General features: G+C 43.3%; 1 protein-coding gene across 7 annotated transcripts in view; it reads left to right on the top strand.

Annotated features, from left to right (window-relative positions):
• The window catches only part of LOC126335297 (CD109 antigen-like), a 460,905-nt gene that overhangs the window by 280,741 nt on the left and 160,299 nt on the right, over window positions 1–19,865 (top strand). The gene's annotated exons all lie outside the window — the stretch shown is intronic.

Below are 19,865 nucleotides of genomic sequence, written 5' to 3'. Positions count from 1 at the left end.
AGATTGATATTTACTACTTAACTCTCTTTTAGACACAATGACAGTAATTGCATTCAACTCTGACCAGCGTTACACGTAAGACGATTGTCGTGTATTCTCTGTGCGCCACTTAAGATGCATTGCTTCTGAAGATGGTAAGTGCGAGGCCGAAATCGGCCATTATTAAATGCCTGTTTCTGAAAGAACTGTCCAGAGGTGAGACTCTGAATCCTGTATTGTACAGTGTTCTGCTTGTACTGCCACGGTTTGGCAAGGCATTCTACTTATCTTTGCATACAGACTGATACATTTCATAAGTTTAATTTTCGTGACAGAAGCGGGATTAAAGAACAAGATTTGAGCTCGTTTTGCTGCCGTGCCCACCTGGAAAGCACATTGTACAGTCCGTAATTTATTGACAAAAAGAGAAATCCAGTGTAGAACTGACAGGGATAAAGAATGACTATATAGACATTCACGAGAGGCGCAAATAGTTTGGAAAGACGCACTGTGAAGTTGGTACAGGTGATTTGACACTTGCCTATCGGCCAGCAACGGTCATAAAACCGTCGGAAGTTGCACGGAGAGAACAGTTTGGAGCAAAAGTACATGCTCAATTTTGTCTGTGTTACCCACTGAACGTGTTTACAGGCCACGGGTTTCACTCCAGACGGAGAAGTGCTGAAATGGGCATCCTTTTGAAGTCAAAGGAACAAGTAAATTGAAACGCGCACGAATAGAGAAATGTCAGCCGAAATAGGGTTTGTGATTGATTTAGGTCTATTTCATCGTACTCAAATTTCTTTTCTTTTGGGGAGTGGGGATGCTAGTTGGTTGCCATGTTACAGTTATGCCTGGCTCTAGTTTAACTTGCATTAGGCTGTATTTTTATTTGGAACACACACTATTTCATCCCATTCGGCATTATGAAGTAACCTTACGTTATTCTTTACCAGCAGGATACTTGATAAAGCCCAAAAGTGTGAAATTACTTAACTGCGCATGAAACGATGTGTTCGTTGAAAACAAAAATACAGCTTGGTGCAGGCAACAAGCTTAGTATGATAAAGTTACTGTGGTTGTGGAACCGTGCACCAAAAAGGCGGCTAATATTGCGTGATTGATTTTTTTTTAGCTGAAGACATTGTGAAATAGTGCGTGTTGTTGGGCACTAAGGTAGGCAACGATAACTTTGACAATCATCTGGATAGACCTTTATAATTTTTTAACTCCGGCACTATCCCGAAAAGTTGTTTGGCACGCTTTTCTATAAATGTGGTTAGTCAAGAAGTGTGACTGTGTAGTAGTTCGTTTCGTGAAGCATAATGTAACTGTCACGAGATTTGGTGCTGGTTTTATTTTTAAGACTGTTAAGCTTGATGCCATCTCTTCCAATCTGAGGATACCCTCTACGTATGGGATACACTTCACTACTTCGTTTTCACATAACTCCTGTGTCGCGACACTCTCACACCGGTATATGTTTGAACATAGCATCTCTGAGAGGACCATATCTGGCGAAGTACCACACTGTGCAAATATAACCCAACTACTCTTGTTCAGTGTGAATCGCTGTGTTCGTGAACAAATGCAGGATGTTATTAGGTGAGTGGTCAAATTAATGTCGCACAATAGTGGTAAAAACAATGAGGAGGAAATGCTGGACGGGCGCTATGCCGGCCATGTTGCACGCGCTCGCCACGGTCCGTGGGTTGCTGACAGTGGAACGCCGATCCGTGTCTCCGCCCCCGTCTTAACGGCCAACGACCTCTGCGGAGGGGGCGAGCTACAACAGCCGTCACTGAGGTTGGGTCGCAGCGGTCTCGTTTCATCAACCAGTGAGCCCAGCAAGCCAAGGCAAGTATATGAACACGACAATCGGTTGACAGTATTTCGTGGAGCGGCAAATCCATAAGGACACCAGAACACTTCCAGCACTTGCGTTTCCTTTGATGTATTTTGTAGAAAGGAGACAGGAAAAAGAGGGTTTACCGTTACGTCGACGGTGAGGTTATTAGACACGGAGGAAATCGGCAATGTACTCTTCTAAATCTCTTCATTCAGTCCAGTCGGTTTAGGAAAAGTTCGGAAAACCTAAATTTTGATTATCTGACTGAAATTTAGACCTAGTTCCTGCGAAATGCGAGCCCGTCAACCAGTGCGACATATCTAGTGGTCATTTTCGTATAGAAAAGCCCTAATTTCAGTTGTGCATACTGGCATACTGCTATCTGATTAAGGCACTGTATATTTTTTCTATGCTTGCGCAATTATTCTTTATTTTTCCAGCGATGAAAACTTTTATTAAACCATTTGTGCACTTGAAAGTTGATTTGAACAGACAATAAATTAGAGTGAAAATCTCATTCTGGAAACATCCCCCAGGCTGTGGCTAAGCCATGTCTCCGCAGTATCCTTTCTTTCAGGAGTGCTAGTTCTGCAAGGTTCGCAGGAGAGCTTCTGTAAAGTTTGGAAGGTAGGAGACGAGGTACTGGCAGAAGTAAAGCTGTGAGACCGGGCGTGAGTCGTGCTTCGGTGGCTCAGATGGTACAGCACTTGCTCGCGAAAGGCAAAGGTCCCGAGTTCGAGTCCCGGTCGGGCACACAGTTTTAATCTGCCAGGAAGTTTAATAAATTAGGTATCCTCGTTTTGAAAGTGGTGTCTGTTTCTTGCCTCTGAACTGTGAACAAACTTAATCATTTTTATGGGAACTTAGAATTCAACGTGGAATCCAGCAGTTGGGTACCCTGAGGAGGATCAGTCCAGAGTCGGTTGAAACGTTGGAATTTTAGTTGTTTCAATGTTTCCTATTGATACCGGAAAATACCTAGAATGAGTTTATTCAGATTGACGTTGGCCGTGGAAGACTAAGAACTTAAACTTGATATTTTTCACATACACAAAGCACTGGCAGAGGAGAATGTATCCATAAGTAATATTAATTTCTAGGACCGAATGAGAATAGCACGTAGAACGTTCGCAATATTCAGAAGTCATTCTTATTTCGTATGACGTAAACAGAACATGTTGATTGTGCCGTAAACGACATAGCAGTTAAGATTGTGAAAAATTGGTTTCTAGGGAAAGAATTTACCTCCAACTCCAGCAGAAATCGTATATACAGTTTCTTGAACACAGTTGATTCCAGTTCCTTCGGTTGTTTTTTTTTTTTTAATTTTTTTTAATCATCAGTGAAGTGAGGTATTTGAAATATTAACATTGGAACCATAGTGTGCGACTAACTAGGAACTCAAAGTAACTAACCAGAACATTGCTCATTGATAGTGACAGTTGAAATTACTCAGGCTAATATAGTTACCCTGACACGTCCCGTGGAGAATCATGTCTGGGACAACGTAGAGTACAAATGCTCAGAATTATTATAAAATCGTCCCATACTGAGGAATGAGATGCAAGTAACCTGAATTGCCGTTCCTAGTGGAGGTGGTTTGCCACTGCATTCTTCCGGCCTGTTATAAAGGTCAAGTTCGTAACTGTGTATATGTGACGAGCGCGTGTACCGTGTAGTGTTGGGGTTGTGCTGTTATGGGTGAAGGAAAGGGGGTAAGGTGAAACCCGGTTTCCGGACGTAGCCTACTCCTCTCGAAAAGCAGAAAAGGGGCCGCCGAGTTTAACGCCCCCATCCGACGGACAGATCGCCATCAACAGTGTCGCGTGCCCTCACTTGACGAGACACTGCGATGAGGTGTGGAATTTAATTCGGGACACTGACGAAAAGACGGGTGATCCGGAACTTGACGCCACCACCTCACCTTCTGTTGTTGGACAGATAGTGGCAGCGAAAATTTTCCGCCACAAGTATTCGAATCGGCGTGCGTCAGAGTCGACCGTCACCGTATAGGCGTGCGCTAGCGACCTCGTCCACGGAGGCGGATCAGAACCACTACAGCAAGAGAAAAATGGGTAGGAATATACGAAAAAGAGAGGGAAGTTGGGTTTCAACGTCCTGCCATTAGCGACGGGATTTACTGTGTATCTGGTACTCTCTCGGCAACATGATTTACCAGAATCTACACTGAGGTGACAAAAGTCATGGGATGGCGATAAGCACACAGAGATGTCGGTAGTATCGCCTACACAAGACATAAAAGGGCAGTCATAGGCGGAGCTGTCATTTGTACTCAGTTGATTCATGTGAAAAGGTTAGCAGCGTGATCACGAGCGCATGACGGGAATTAACAGACTTTGAGCACGGAGTGATAGTTGGAGCGAGACGCATAGGACATGCCATTTCGGAACTTATTAGGGAATTCAGTATTCCCGATATCCAGTGTCAGGAGTGTGCCGAGAATACCAACACTGATGCATTACCTCTCACCACGGACAACGTAATGGCACACGGCCTTCACTTAACAACCGAGAACAGCGGCATCGGCCACTGCTTGAAACAACTGCAGAAAAAAAATCAGTATGCGATGTACGACGAACGTATCCGTTAGGATAGTGCTGCGAAATTTGGTGTTTGGCTATGGCAGCAGAAAACAGAAGCGAGTGCCTGTGCTGAAAGCACGACATCGCCTCTCCTGGGCTCCTGACAATATCGGTTGGACGCTAAACGATTGGAAAACTGTGGCCTAGTCAGATGAGTCCCGATTTTAGTGGGTAAGAACTGATGGTAGGATCGGAGAGGGCCGCCCAGATCGTCCGGCAGAATCCCAACGAAAATTTATGGTACATAATCGAGAGTTCAGTCCATGCACAACATCCTTCACCGGCAAAACTTCCGCAATTGCTTTATACTATAGTATGTACTATAGAAGCAACACGACTCATTATTTCTGCAAGCGTCTTTCAGCTCTTAGTTGAGTCCATACCATGTAGAACTGCTGCAGACAAAAGGCCTGAGAAGATCCTAGAAGGTATCCTACGACTTTTGTCACCTCAATTTGTATTGTCGAGAACATGTGGCACGATACGCTGGTTAGCTAGTCACGCGACAAAGGCCTTACAAGTATTTACTGGTTTACAGCTGGGTGGTCCACGACTGACTAAAGCCAGAAAGATCGCTTCCTCAGCTCACGGCTAACTTGTAACGTCATTCGGCCATACCGATTAAGAACTAGTGACGCGATTTAAAACGGGTAGGAGATAGGCGACAGAAACAGTCCTGCAACGCCTTTTAGAATGACGTGTCTGCAGCTGCATGCAGAGAAATAACAGGCGTGCGTGATCTAGTGATTCCGTAGATCTGCTGGTTGAGTTCATTCGTTGCCGATCCGCACTGCTTTCACCTGTTAAAACCTATCTGCCTTCAACTGGTCTGCATTTGTTCTGACGAGGCGCTGCAGTTGGGGTAGCATCCTATTCTCGTGGAGAAGCTTGTACACCATTAAATATGCAGCGCACGAATCTATTAAGAACACACTATATTGTCGAGTCTATACGTCTTCCTATTAGATTGGACTGCATTAGCAGTAATATAAATACGAAGACAAAAGCACCACGCACTAGAATTCACGAAGCATATGCCGCAACCGCCAGTTACCAGTAATACTATTCTCCCTTGAAAAAAGTGTAGCAACCGCAGTCTGATATCAGTGTTACTGCGGATAGTTCTGAAACTTCATGGCACCGAAACACGCAGTATTCAAAGACGATAAGAATTGACGCCCACGATCGCGAGCGGAAGTTAAGCTGCGATTATTTGGCACAACACAGTTGCGATTATTTAGCACAACACTGAGAAAGTACACAGAAAGATTTAAAAAAGGCATTGTCCTACTTACGTGTACAGTGTATGAGATGACATGATAGAGCGACAGTAGCTTAGTTCATGTGAGCTTACTAAATGTAAATCGTTAGTTCGTGTCACAGTCAAAAATATAGCTCTGAAACACAACAGTCAGTTCTTAGTTCTCACGCAAGTTCATATTTCAATTTTGCGTACATCATATGAACTACCAAGAAGATATCAGTCCTCGGTCAGCACCTGTTGTGATATGCCTGGAGAATGGGACTCTGACCCCTCATAACTTTTTAGCCGACTGTGACGTCAGGCACATCAGTCATCCGACAGTAACCAATTTTGATGTTATGGCGCCCCACACGTGTTTCACGCGCGTGAATCATTCAGAAACTTCCTTGGAATAATTTTGCGGCCGCTCTGTCTACTGTAAAACAATTTTTTTTAACGGACTATGTTTGCTACTCCCACCCATCAGGGCCACGGGTGAGTCCAAGTACTGTCGCTGACGGGCGACTCCCCACAAGAAACTGTGTCGTAGTTTAATTTTTCACCGAAGTACTGTTGCGCTAAGCTTGGAGAACATTCCCGACACCCTCGATTCCGCCCCACTTGCAGGCCTCGCGTCATCGGCGGCTTTCCCGCCTCAAGTTGCGACGGCCGAGTCCTGTTCCCGGGGCCCTCCGTGAATCCTGACGCGCTACTCAATTAAAATTCGAATAACTCACGATCCACGTAATGGTTTTTGATGCGGTCTGCACCAATCAGTTGCAAATTACACAAAGACCATATTTAAGATACGTTCTGACATAAATTATTCTCCTTCGCTATTTGTTTGATTGCATACTTGTTCTTTTTTAATTGAGGGTTCTTAGTGAAATAATATAGCTCAGCCACTTCTCAAATTGAGGTAGGCGACACAAACAAACGCAACTAAAAAGAAAAAAAGACGCAGAATGTCCTAAATAGTTATTTCGAAGGTCGTCTCTGTGCATAAGGTAGGTAAATCAGGATAACAAAAAATCTTAAAAAATACTGAGCGAAAGAGAATAATTACAAAGTACACATGGTATGGAATTGTTTTGTTCTACGATGCACTGATAAGAATTGATTCTCAGAATTTTATAAATATATTGTTACACCATTTTACCCACGTAGGTTTGAGAACACTGTGACTGTTTTCGTAAGTATAACTGGAGATAAGATTGCAGCTAGCCACACTTATTGACGAAACATTTATTTCGCGACTCTCCTTGAATCGTCAGATGGCAGTGAAGATTGTTTTTTTGTATGAATTTCACCTTCTTTAGGATCAAAATTACGCGAAATTTTTACAAGAAATCCTCATTGCCGTCAAATGATGGACTCACATCCAAAACTAGTTACGGCAAAACAAATCATTCATCAGCTAAGTGTAGCTGCTTGCTGTTTTTTCTTTAGTAGTATTTACGGTATTATATCTTCATCCATTCCATAATATTCCTTGAAATTAATAGGAATTTTAGTTGTAAATTACATATTAATGACACTTCGAAAATTTTGGAAATAGTCCTGGTCTGAACGCAAAAGATTTATTAAATCAAAATATGCCATAAACCGCCCGTATCGTGTTTATTAATCACTATTAACCAGTGATAGTTACCTATTATAAACACAGTATGTGTGTGTGCCTATCAGTTACATAATAAGTTTGGCAACCCTCTTAGTGCCATGTGCTGACACAGTGTTTCATCTTTTCTTACACCATTAAACTTTTGATGTACTGATGTACTCACCGAAATGTTCTACACGTGGCATAAACTTTTGAACAGACACTTAGCGAAGGGAGAGTGCCGAAGTGCGAGAAGTGATGTTTTCTTCCTATCTAGGCAGCTGAAATACTCGTTGTGGTCTACCAATCGCTATTGAATTTTTATTGTGTGCGCTTAGAAAAAGCAGCGGCAAAATAATTTGATTAACACAGTATGAATTATATATTGATATAGCCCACAATTTTCCGTATCACTTGTTGCTTCGACTGTCAAGCTTCTGTCGCAGCCCTGCATATAATACAATCAGCATAACTTTGTGAATCTGTCACAAGTGTGGTGGTGTTGTGACATTTTAGAGCAGGCACTAGCTAAGCTGCTCCATGTCGGCAAGCGCCTGAGCCGCGCCTCCAAGGCCAACTGCAGAGTCCTGCCCTGTGAGTTTTTACCGTTATCTTCTGCAACGTCGCTACGCAACGGTTTGCTGTCTGCGTACTGGAAGTCGTATGTTAGGATTGTTCGACTGCTGTATGTACGTGCATTGCATAGCTTCTTGCTTACTTTTCTCGGCTTCATTTTCCAGTGTGAAGTTTTCACCTCACAAATTCATACCTACGATCCCTTCGCTTTCGTTAAGATATTGGTTAGTGGTTTGTCTGATCATACTTTGGAAAACACACATCCAGTACAGATTTACAATTAGACCGGGTTCAGAAGTGAATCACTCAGAAACATGATCATCGCCTCGACAAAAGTTCGTGCTTTCCCTTCGCTGAATTGCCGCTGAAATTTCTGGGAAAACGTTGGTAGTAAGTCTAGGAAATGGAGGAAAACTCCAGGGAAACAGTACTGCAGTTTCAGATTAATCAGTATCTTTATCCAAGACGTTGACTATGTAGACTTTCCCGGCGTATTAACAGATCACATTCTTGTCAGGTCTTCAGCCGAATCAAACTGTCATCCGCACACAGTATTTCCGCGGTCCAGCCGGCCGCCATCATTTCTCTAGTGAGAAAAGCTAAGCCGCTCTTGCCGATAACTGCTTCAAACCGTGAACGACGGAATCTTTACATGCAGCGAAATTGCGAAGGTTCATGCACCAAGGTAAAATGAGCAAGAGCTCAGTCGTTGCTGCCCTCTGGCACAAAAAGAGTTGCAGCGGCTCCAGTGGTGAATACTATTGAAAAAACGATAGTACTCATAGTTTGCCGATTCAGATGCCGTTGTTTCTTCGTATCTGATAAAACAGGATTCCAAGTTTCACGTAGCGGGTATCCATTATCACGGTTAATATTATTATCTCTTAGTCTTGTTTCAATAGATTCTTTTAAAATACAATCCCAGTAAAGCGAGGAGTTTGCAACCACTTGTCTCATTGTGTAGCATCCTCTGTCCCTCTGTAAGACAGTGCTCAGCCACCACAGATTTGGCAGATTGTAAAAATCGCGTATGGCAATGATGTCAAACACATCTGTCATTCACGTTACGAAATATTCGTTTGGCCAATGTATATTTTACCGCATTGTCGAAATCAAGACCAACAGATGTTATTATTAACCGAATAATGGATACCTGTCAAGTAAAACTTGGAATCCTGTTTTATCAGATATGAAGAAACAACGGCATCTCAATCGGCCGGCTATAAACAATAATCTTTTACGCTATATCGTTTTATCTACAGTTTTCACCAGTGGAGGCGCTGCAACTCTACTTGTGCTTGGGAGCAGCAGCAACGATTAAGCGCTTGCGCATTTTACTTTCGCGCATGCGCCTTCGTATTTTCGCTGCATATAAAGGTATCGTCGCTCACGCTTTGAATCAGTTACCGCCAAGAGCGACTTAGCTTTTCTCACTTGATGGTGGTGGTCAAGTGGACCGCGGAAATATTGTGTGCAGATGATAGTTTGATCCTGCTGAAGACCGGACAAGAATTTGATCTGTCCAAGAGGTTGTTTGTGACACTAATACAGAGTTAATCGTATGATCACAAAGGGCATGGTTTTCAAGTAAACCAGTGTCTGAACGATTCTGTCACCAAAATAAGCGAACTGGCTGATCTGGACGAGTGGTTAGCGCACTGGGCACGCATTGAGGAGTTTCAGTCTTTACTCACTCACCAATCCTGAATTAAGTTTCCCTAAATTGCACGAGGCAAAATTTTTTGTGGAAATTGTGTGTCCGATTTCCTTTCTCGTCCACGGCAAATTTTCAATTGTATCCCGTCTTTTGTTGTCGAACAGTCTGTGCATTTTCTATCATTTTGGAGGGAGACAGAGAACGTGGACTACAAATAAGTTAATGGAACTTACCCTTGAACTACTATGTCTAAAAACAAACATAAAAGATTGGATTCTGCTATCGAAACTATAGAATTATTGCATGTAAACCCACATGCATCACTAATCATATGAGGTAGCATACTTTGTCGATATTCTAGTCAGTTAAAAATCGGCTTCCGTGGATCTTGTACTGAAGTCAGAACAGGTTTTCTTTATCTAATTACATGGCCAACCACTTCTTCTGCTACATAGAGCCAAGCATCGACGGAAAGTTAGAAAATGTTAATAAAAATTACGAGAGGCTTCACAATAGCGCTTTAAAGCACTACCATTCTGTAACTTTTCTGTTTCTTTGCGACAGCTCGAGTACATGAGCGACATTAAATGTGTTGCGACAGCTCGAGTACATAAGCGACATTAAATGTGTATCATGATACTGTTTCAACCATGCATTGAAGTCTCCACTGTCTTGCACAGTGCATGTCATCGTTTCTTAAGCTACTCCACCACACATAACTTTCTATTGCACAGTCCAGAGTAACTTTGGGAGTGGCCGTAGTAGGGATAAGGCCCCCATGGGTAAATGAACGTCGTTCTTATTCAACTTCAACTACTTAAAATGGAACTAGTAAGCGTCGAGACACCTACTGATTACCTGGTTCAGTGAAGTTTATTCATAGTTGCGTTTTTCTCCATTATACACAACTACTTCGCCACTTGTCCTGTATTGATATGCTTATTCTCGAGTAGTAGTTAGTTTATGCTAATCGGAGTAGATATCTGCATGTTTTCTAAAAGTTTAACGGCATAGTAAGGAAACTGCCCTTCCCATCAGGTATTAGCCTTCTGTAGACCGCTTATACGGTGCCCTTTACGAAGACGTGATACTGCGCTCGATTTGTAAACAGTAATTTACAGGCCGATGACACAATACTACTTACTGCTTGGAATGTATGGGTACTTATGTTTCACAACACAAATTTGCGACATCATCTTTTATACAATACAATATCTTATACCTAGTTAACATTCGTGTAGTAGTACCGTTGCAGTAGTATAGCAATAAGTAGTGACTTCGTTTAATAAGTGGTTCGTTTTGTATACTAGGTCTGCAAGGCTATGAATCACAACGCAACTCCGGAAGTGAGAGCGGCCTGTGGATGCGTACAGGCCGGCAATCGTCTGCTGGGCGAGCAACCTGTGTGAAGAGTAATCTATTGTCAACACAGTCAAGCAAATTCACCGTCATGCCTAAACTACAACGATAAGAGAAAAGTTTAAAAAAATTAGAAAAGTCATTCTGAAGCAGACTGGCGTATTGTGGTACCGTGAAAACAATAGAAACGAAAGGCTTCTTACTTTTGATAACACACAAAGTTTTGTATATTTTGTGGTGTTTATTTATTAAATTATTAACTTATTGTAACTTTTGAGCAGTTTATTTATTAAATGAATATAGTACATTAGCTGTATCTATCTTATTTGTTATAGTTATGCGACTGATCATTAATGATTTGGAAAGAACATGGGAAGTTGGACGTAATCTCTGAAATTTTATTATAGCTTTTGTATTAATGTAGACGAAATCACATCAGAGACCACTAGGCCTCCCAAGACTCGCCACATTTTAAAGCTCCTGGAAGGCAGTCGTATTTACCGCTCAGGCACCGTCTCGGCTGCCTTGCTTGTCTGCGCAGTGTATAAATGGATAAAGTAAGGAAAGAGGTTATTCGAGATCAGTTATGATTGAAAAACTATTTGCTGACGGCCCTTTAAAATGAAGCGACTGCAGCGGAATTACCATATGAAAGGAGTTCCACACCAAAAGATCACTCCAGCTTATTTTATCCGGAATTTTCCAGGAGGGTGGACCTTGCAACAGCTAGGAGAGGCAGCTCTTTTAGAAGCATCAAATCAGAGATGCTAACTGGAATTAAATATACAAACCAAAACTTCGAATGGAAAATAAAAAAGGACGCGGTTATACGCTGTGGTGCCAAGTCATGGGATACCTCCTAATACTGTGTCGAACCTCATTTTTTCCGGCGTAGTGCAGCAGCTTGAAGTGGTTCAAAAAATGTTCAAATGTGTGTGAAGTCGTATAGGACCTAACTGCTAAGGTCATCAGTCCCTAAGCTTATACACGACTTAGCCTAAATTAGTCTAAAGACAAACACTCACACCCATGCCCGAGGGAGGACTGGAACCTCCGCCGGGACCAGCCGCACAGTCCATGACTGCAGCGCTCTAAACCGCTCGGCTAATCCCGCGCGGCGCTTGACGTCGTATGGACGCATAAAGTCGTTTGGAGACCTCTGCAGAAATGTTGAGCCATGTTGCCTCTATAGCCGTCCGTAATTGCGAAAGTGTTGGTGGTGCAGGATTTTATGCACGAACTGACCTCTCGATTATGTCCCGTAAATATTCGGTAGGATTCATGCCGGGCGACGTGGGTGGCCATATCATTCGCTCGAATCGGCCAGAATGTTTTTCGAACCAATTGGGAGCAAGTGTGGCTCGGTGACTTTGCGCTTTATCATCCATAAAAGTCTATGAATGGCTGCAAATGGTCGCAAAGTAGCCGAACACAACCATTTCCAGTCAATAATCGGTTCAGTTGGGCCAGAGGACCCATTCCATTCCATGTAAACACAGCCCACACTATTGTGGTGCCACCACAAGCTTGCAAAGTGACTTGTTGACAACTTGGGTCCATGACGTCGTGGCGTCAGCGCCACACACTAACCCTACCACAGCGCTTACCAACTGAAATCGGGATCATCTGACCAGGCCACGGTTTTCCACTCATCTAGGGTCCAACTGATACGATCGCGAGTCCAGGACAGGTGTTGCAGGCGACGTCGTGCTGTTAGGCCGATATTATACTATCAAATTTCTTTGTCCAGTATCTTTGTCAAAGAAATTTGATGGTGTAATAGGGAACTTTCTCAAATGTAGTTAAATATTTGATCAATTCTAGAGTCTCGCTGTAGATTTGATCAAAGAAATCGCTTGTCTTCTGTTCACTGCAATGTGACATGTTACCTCGTAGTGCGCTGCAGCGTTCTGTCGTCTGTAGTGTTTTTATAAACATTGCCGGTAAATGCAATTGGTGTGTACCGACAACTACAAAATTAATAGAGATGTATGAAGCTTATGAGGCTCTTTACAACGTGAGGCACCCTGAATACAAAAATAGATTAAGAATATTTCAGTGTTCTAGGCGCGCAGTCCGGAACCGTGCGACTGTTACGGTCGCAGGTTCGAATCCTGCCTCGGGCATGGGTGTGTGTGATGTCCTTAGGTTAGTTAGGTTTTAGTAGTTCTAAGTTCCAGGGGACTGATGACCACAGCAGTTGAGTCCCATAGTGCTCAGAGCCATTTGAACCATTTTAGAAGATTGCAGGCCTAACCTAACCTTATCTAAATCTCTCCAGAAGCAAGGAAACGGAGTGTTACAGTGAGCCTGTCTTCTGCAGATATAACAGTTCTTAAGTGAGTATTGTGCTTTGTGATATGAGAATACACTTCACTGAGCACATACAGAAATGTTTGCTCATCTGTTGCTAAGTAATTGATGTACGACTTGACGTCCTCCACTATAAGCTCACGTAACAAGTTTTGTTGACGGCTTTTATCGTACCGTCGTAAAACCCACGGCTTCACCCAGGTACGTTTCCTTTTGTCCCTCGGCTTCTCTTCCGCATGTGCACACAGTGCAATTGTGGTACATGCAACTGCTGCGGTTACTAACAAGTTGTTGTTGTCAGCCATCTTGAACTTTGACAAAAAATATGATGATAGTATAATACCCCTTTTTAGTGCCAGGTCAAAGATCTTTGTAATATATATTTGACGAATATTTGATCACATCTTTGATCAAATCTTTGACAAAGAAATTTGATAGTGTAATACTGGCCTTAGCAAAGGCACTCGCGTCAGCCGTCTGCTGCCATAGCCCATTAACGCAAAAATTTGCCGGATTGTTCTAACGGATACGTTCGTCGTATGACCCACATTGATTTCTACGGTTATTTCGCGCAGTATTGCTTGTCTGTTGGCACTTGCAGCTCTATACAAACGCTGCTTCTCACGGTCTTTAAGTGAAGGCCGTCGGCCACTAAGCTGTTCGTGGTGGCAGATAATGCATGAAATCTGGTCCTCTCGGCATACTCGCGACACTGTGGATCTCGGAATACTGAATTCTCTAAAGATTTCCGACATGAAATGTCCCATGCGTCCAGCTCCAACTACCATCCCGCGTTCAAAGCCTGTTAGTTCCCGTCGTCTGGCCATAATCAAGGCGGGAACCTTTTCACATGAATCACTTGAGCACAGATAACAGCCCCGCCAATGCACTGCCTTTTTATACCTTGTTTACGCTAGACTGCCGCCATGTGCATTTCACTATCCCATGACTTTTGTCATCTCGGTGTGATAACGATTTCCCATCTCAGAAATCAAGTTTGTGGTGGATTAGAATCCCTGTATCGCCAACGAGTATAAATGAAACTTTCGATACAGACAAGTGTGGCTTCTGATGGAAAGTGCGTATCTTCAATTCATGACGAGTCAGTAGATTAGACGTTAAAAATGAACGGGGCACCACTAGTAAGGCACGGCAGACGCATAGCTCAGTATCTCTTTTTCCACACACAGATAAGTTCGGGACGTAGATAAACGAGATAGATTTGTGGTCGCATCTGGCTCGCTTCCAGAGGACAGCCGGAACGCTCTGACGTCGTGCCCAGGTTTGGTAGTCGAGGAGTGGCCAACGCAAGTAGTGTCGCAAGACAGGGGCCCACTCACTGCTACACGACGTGGCGTGGGCTGCGCTTCGCAATTCACGCCTCCTCGCATCGGAGCAGCGACCAGGTGGTCTGGCGGTCACCACTGCGCAAGACTTCCCAAGTCTTCGAAGTGAATAAATTCACGGCATCCAGGTACTGATGCCTCCAGTTACGCATGCATCGACTTACCTGATTCTCTGTACATGGTGTGCACAGGGGCCTCAATATGTCATTAATGAATGAGGGGTCGAAGAAACTGGTCGTCTAAAATAACAACGTCTAAAATCATACGACAATTTGGTTATTTTTCTTTGGTGAATAACTGCGCCTTGTGGTCCCTGCTTCACTGCTGTACAAGGACTTTTCTGTCGAATTCGAAAGACTGACTTTAACTTATTTTGTTACTTAGAAGCCAAAACAGATTGTATGCGTTTTGTTGTTGTTGTTGTGGTCTTCGGTCCTGAGGCGGGTTTGATGGAGCTCTCCATGCTACTCTATCCTGTGCAAGCTTCTTCATCTCCCAGACCTACTGCAACCTACATCCTTCTGAATCTGCTTAGTGTATTCATCTCTTGTTCTCCCTCTACGATTTTTACCCTCCACGCTGCCCTCCAGTGCTAAATTTGTGATCCCCCGATGTCTCAGAACATGTCCTACCAACCGGTCCCTTCTTCTATACTCTATACTCGACGTTAACAAATTTTTCTTCAGAAACGATTTCCATGCCATTGCCGATCTACATTTTGTATGTCCTCTACTTCGACCGTCATAATTTATTTTGCTCCCCAAATAGCAAAACTCATTTACTACTTTAAGTGTCTCATTTCCTAATCTAATTCCCTCAGCATCACCCGAATTAATTCGACTACATTCCATTATCCTCGTTTTGCTTTTGTTGGTGTTCATCTTATATCCTCCTTTCAAGACACTGTCCATTCCATTCAACTGCTCTTCCAAGTTCTTTGCTGTCTCTGACAGAATTACAATGTCATCGGCGATCCTCAAAGTTTTCATTTCTTCTCCATTGATTTTAATACCTCCTCCTAATTTTTCTTTTGTTTCCTTCACTGCTTGCTGAATATACAGATTGAACAGCATCGGGGAGAGGCTACAACCCTGTCTCACTCCCTTCCCAACCACTGATTCCCTTTCGTGCCCCTCGACTCTTATAACTGCCATCTGGTTTCTGTACAAATTGTAAATAGCCTTTCGTTCCCTGCGTTACTTTCGCAATTAAACAAAATTTTTGTATGTATATGAAATTCAAATGTTGCTCGAAAGCCATTCCAAAGACGAAATTCGAGCCGTCGGTGGTGGTGCAAAAATGTTAATGTTTTAATAACAATGACGATTATTGTACAGTAAAGTAATTAGAGGGATTACAGGAAATAAGACATACAGCTCCATAGAAACGCTTTATTTCGTGTTGGTTCTTTTTGATTTACCTGTAATCTAGAGATGAGATCTCTCTTGTTCCTTATTGCCTAGACTCCTGTGATCATTGTGATACTTGTCCAGCGTCCTGCGTGGCCTTGCAGATTAGAGCAAATTTTCAGTGTCTACGAAGTTGTAGCAACAGTGTGAAAATTCATATCTGTAGAGCAGAGCTACTGTGTCTAGTGTCAGGACTGGACACAGATGCCATTGAAAACACAATAATGGAGGGAGAACTAAACTTACTAACAGACGAGATGACAATAAACAGGGCTGTTACTTCCAATAAGACGCCCTCATTACCGAAGACAGCAGTTCCAATGTCTGTGCACTTACCCTGTGAGGTGCCGGGGCTAGCAGCGTATTTAACACTAAATTCGTCTAGAATCTTCCTTTGGAAATGATGCTCTGAACCCCCCTTTTCTAACTCCGACTTTTGCTGTTGCACATGGATTAAGAAGAAACGCGAACTGACTGTAATCGACCCTGCAAGTGGAGTAGAAAAGAGTTTGGCATCTGCAATCATTTAATTTGATAGAAATTAATTTGATAAAGGAAAGTTTCATTAACGTAGTGGGAAATGAAAGGGTTGCTTTACCGATCCACAGAATGAAAGTTCTGTCCAAAATAACAATTTGATTTATTATGACTAAATTCAAAATAATAAACGCAACACATGAAACATTTACAATAACGTCAAATTGGATACTCAAATAAATGTTGTGAAGGTGAAGTTGTCCATAAACTAACTTGTGACGTTTATGACCAAGTGGTATGTGGAGCCAATCCTTGCAACTCAAATATTAAGAGAAACACCCAGCCAACCCAATATTAATTGCTGCTACAGTAGTGAGAACTCAGACAATGAACATCCAAGACAGAACCACGTAAGAAAAGACGGGAACAGGCGCGCTCTTCTGAGCTCTGATTATCACAGAGCAAAATTCCGTAATCTGCCGGTGCTGCGGACATACATTACCAAGCTGTCTTCTTAACTGCAAGGACACGATCAGGCGTACCGGAGGTGGTGGCTGGGTGCTTCGACGTGCCGTCGTGGTGATGATAATGTCGCGAGTATAACCCGAAATAAACTATCCTGGTCTGGTTGTTCCAGACTAAAGACTTCCTATCAGTACAAATGCGCCTCTGAGGGAGTCGAAGAAGGCTCGCCACACTCGAAGTCACACAATAACTCCGATACAGTCAACTTTAGCCAAAACTGCTCAAGACGGACAACATAGGCCGCTTGTACACAGAACGCTCAATTGCCAACTGTACTCGGAAAGTGACGTTGAAGTCGAAACTTCAGCAACTTCGTCAAACAGATACAATTAAATGAAAGTATATTAGACAGCCAACGGAAGGCAGGCTGTCCAGAGCAGCTAGAGGTCAGTCTTGTAACCTACCCCGACCAAAAGTCGAGAGAAAGCTAATCACAGTTATGATTTTGCAGAAAACGCGAAAATTTGCCCGCCATGACTGCCTGGGATCACAAGTCACTGCCACGTCTCGCTGGTAGCCCGCCAGAAAGTGTTTTCACTAAGTTTCTGGGAAGTAAGGGAATCTCTAGCCTAGCTGCTCCGTCAGGCCCCTGTGAGCGTGTCGCCCCCCGCTCTTATGACAATGTCGGCGTCTGGAAAGCATCCACTCGACTCCCTCACACCCGTCGGCTTAACCCTTTCAAGATCAGCAGAACCCGCCTGTCACCTGACCACTCGGGAGACCAGAGACACTGCTTGGGAAGTCCGCGTCTGAAGGAATAGCAACTTTTCACTGCATGCAATTATAGAGGAAAATCGAATTACTCAGTGTAAGATAGAAATATGAGAGAGGGGGCTCATGCCGGCCGTTGTGGCCGAGCGGTTCTAGGCGCTTCAGTCCGGAACCGCGCTGCTGCTACGGTCGCAGGTTCGAATGCTGCCTCGGGCATGGATGTGTGTGCTGTCCTTAGGTTAGTTGGGTTTGAGTAGTTTAAGTCTGGGGGACTGATGACCTTAGATTTTAAGTCCCATAGTGCTCAGAGCCATTTGAGTAAGTTTAATTCAAAGTCCCCTATTCGGCGTAATTGTTTCCGGTGAACAATCTGTCCATTTTATGTAAAGATGCAATTTTGTTAGCGTCCACATAGAAAGGTAATTATTTATAGTAACTCTAAGGCGTATAGATTCGAGTACATTGGACAGCTGTCAATCGTCGCTTCTCTGGCATTTTAATCAGTTCTGCACACAGTCCACTGCAGTCGGCACTTCCTACTGGCTGCTGTGTCCTAAATGCATTTGCAGCCTACTAACTAACTGAAACCGCCAGAGAAATTACCGTTAAAAGCTGCCCAATGCAGTGAGAATCATGCGGCACTAGATAACACACATACATCGTAATTATATGTGTACTTTCGTGGCAACCTATATCAGAAGATTAGGTGCACCAGTTCCAGTAATTCCTCCAGACTACGTTACAGTTGCCTTCGTTCTTTACAAATTCTCTGTTTCGGACCATAGCTTTATTGATTGCATTTGCCTTTTACAAAACTTACACCAGAGTAATTATACTATTTCCACCACAGAGATTAAAAAGAAAACAACAATATGCTCATTGCGTTAATAATAATCACGGTGTCACTTTCCATGGTTTGGTTAGACAAGTAGAGCATTGGAAGTTGAACTTTTACTGAAGTGCTTTAGTGCACGAAATTGCCAGATGTGTCAACGATTGTGCTGTACGCTGCGCCCTGGAGACAAGCAACAGTGGTGATTGTTGTAACGTCTACTGGCTACCAATACTGATGGTCATTACTTGGATGCTGAATCAAAGTCTTGCATTACTTCCGAAAAAGTCATTGAAGTGTCTTACATCGTCCTCAGCACTGCTAGGGACATATGTCTGCCTTATAATGCTGCAAGATTTGCCCTCTGGGCATGTTCTTACAGCCGAGTGACAGCTCAGATTATTCGTCTCGTCAGTCGTATTATTTGTTAACAAAGTTCGTTGCTGTTCTGTGACACCTTCCTGTCCCATAGTAAAAGAAACACCTGCTCATCAAGAAAATTAAATTCTAAGGCATTTCTGTGTAATAAGTAATGTTCAGTTTGCCGATATATGCAGAACTCCATGTGAGCTAGGTTGTAAATTTAAAGGGTAAGTATAAAGGAACCTTCAACGGTCACAAAGGCAGGATCACTGACATAAATGAGAGAGGCTGATGTGGTCTGATAAGAGCATGTTTACACACTAAGACCACAAGGCAAATTGTAAATCCAGAATGACTTCCTCGGGCTGTGACGTGTGGCGTTGATTTTGCAATGGCCTGGACAGCGTACATTTCATTGTGCTTCATTGCTGGATGATCTTAGACAAATCTCAGAAGAGACGCCCTATATAAACACACGGGTGCTGAAATACGACAGCAGAGGGGCCGCCCGAATTACAATCTACAGCCCGTTCCATTGCCCTTGTCGTATTTCTGTTGAATTCATCGTCTTCTAGTAATTTTCGGGCGTGCAGCCGGATCCCGTCGACATTCTGCCATGATATTCATCGTCTTTTTCTTGTCCATTCCGATAAGCTGCTCTTCCAAGTCTTCTGCCATCTCTGCGAGTTGGCAGTCACTTTGTAACTCTTCCAGTGTGTACTTTTCTTCCTGAACATCAATTCCATTTTTCAAATTTCTCTTCAGTTTCTTTTACTGCTTGCTCAATGTACAGGCTGAATAACAAGAGGCACTGTCTCACTCAGTCCTCGACTACTATTTCCCTTGCATTTCCGCCTTCTCATATCCGTGTAGGTAACATGGCTATAACCGCGCGGGATTAGCCGCGCGGTCTCGGGCGCTGCAGTCATGGATTGTGCGGTAGGTCCCGGCGGAGGTTTGAGTCTTCCCTCGGGTGTGTGTGTGTGTGTGTGTGTGTGTGTGTGTGTGTGTGTGTTTGTTCTT

The sequence above is a fragment of the Schistocerca gregaria genome, chromosome 2 (assembly GCF_023897955.1).
Source record: "Schistocerca gregaria isolate iqSchGreg1 chromosome 2, iqSchGreg1.2, whole genome shotgun sequence".
Classification (NCBI taxonomy): Eukaryota; Metazoa; Arthropoda; class Insecta; order Orthoptera; family Acrididae; genus Schistocerca; species Schistocerca gregaria.
Note: the sequence above shows the minus strand (reverse complement) of the source record. Positions and strands in the feature narration are given on the sequence as shown.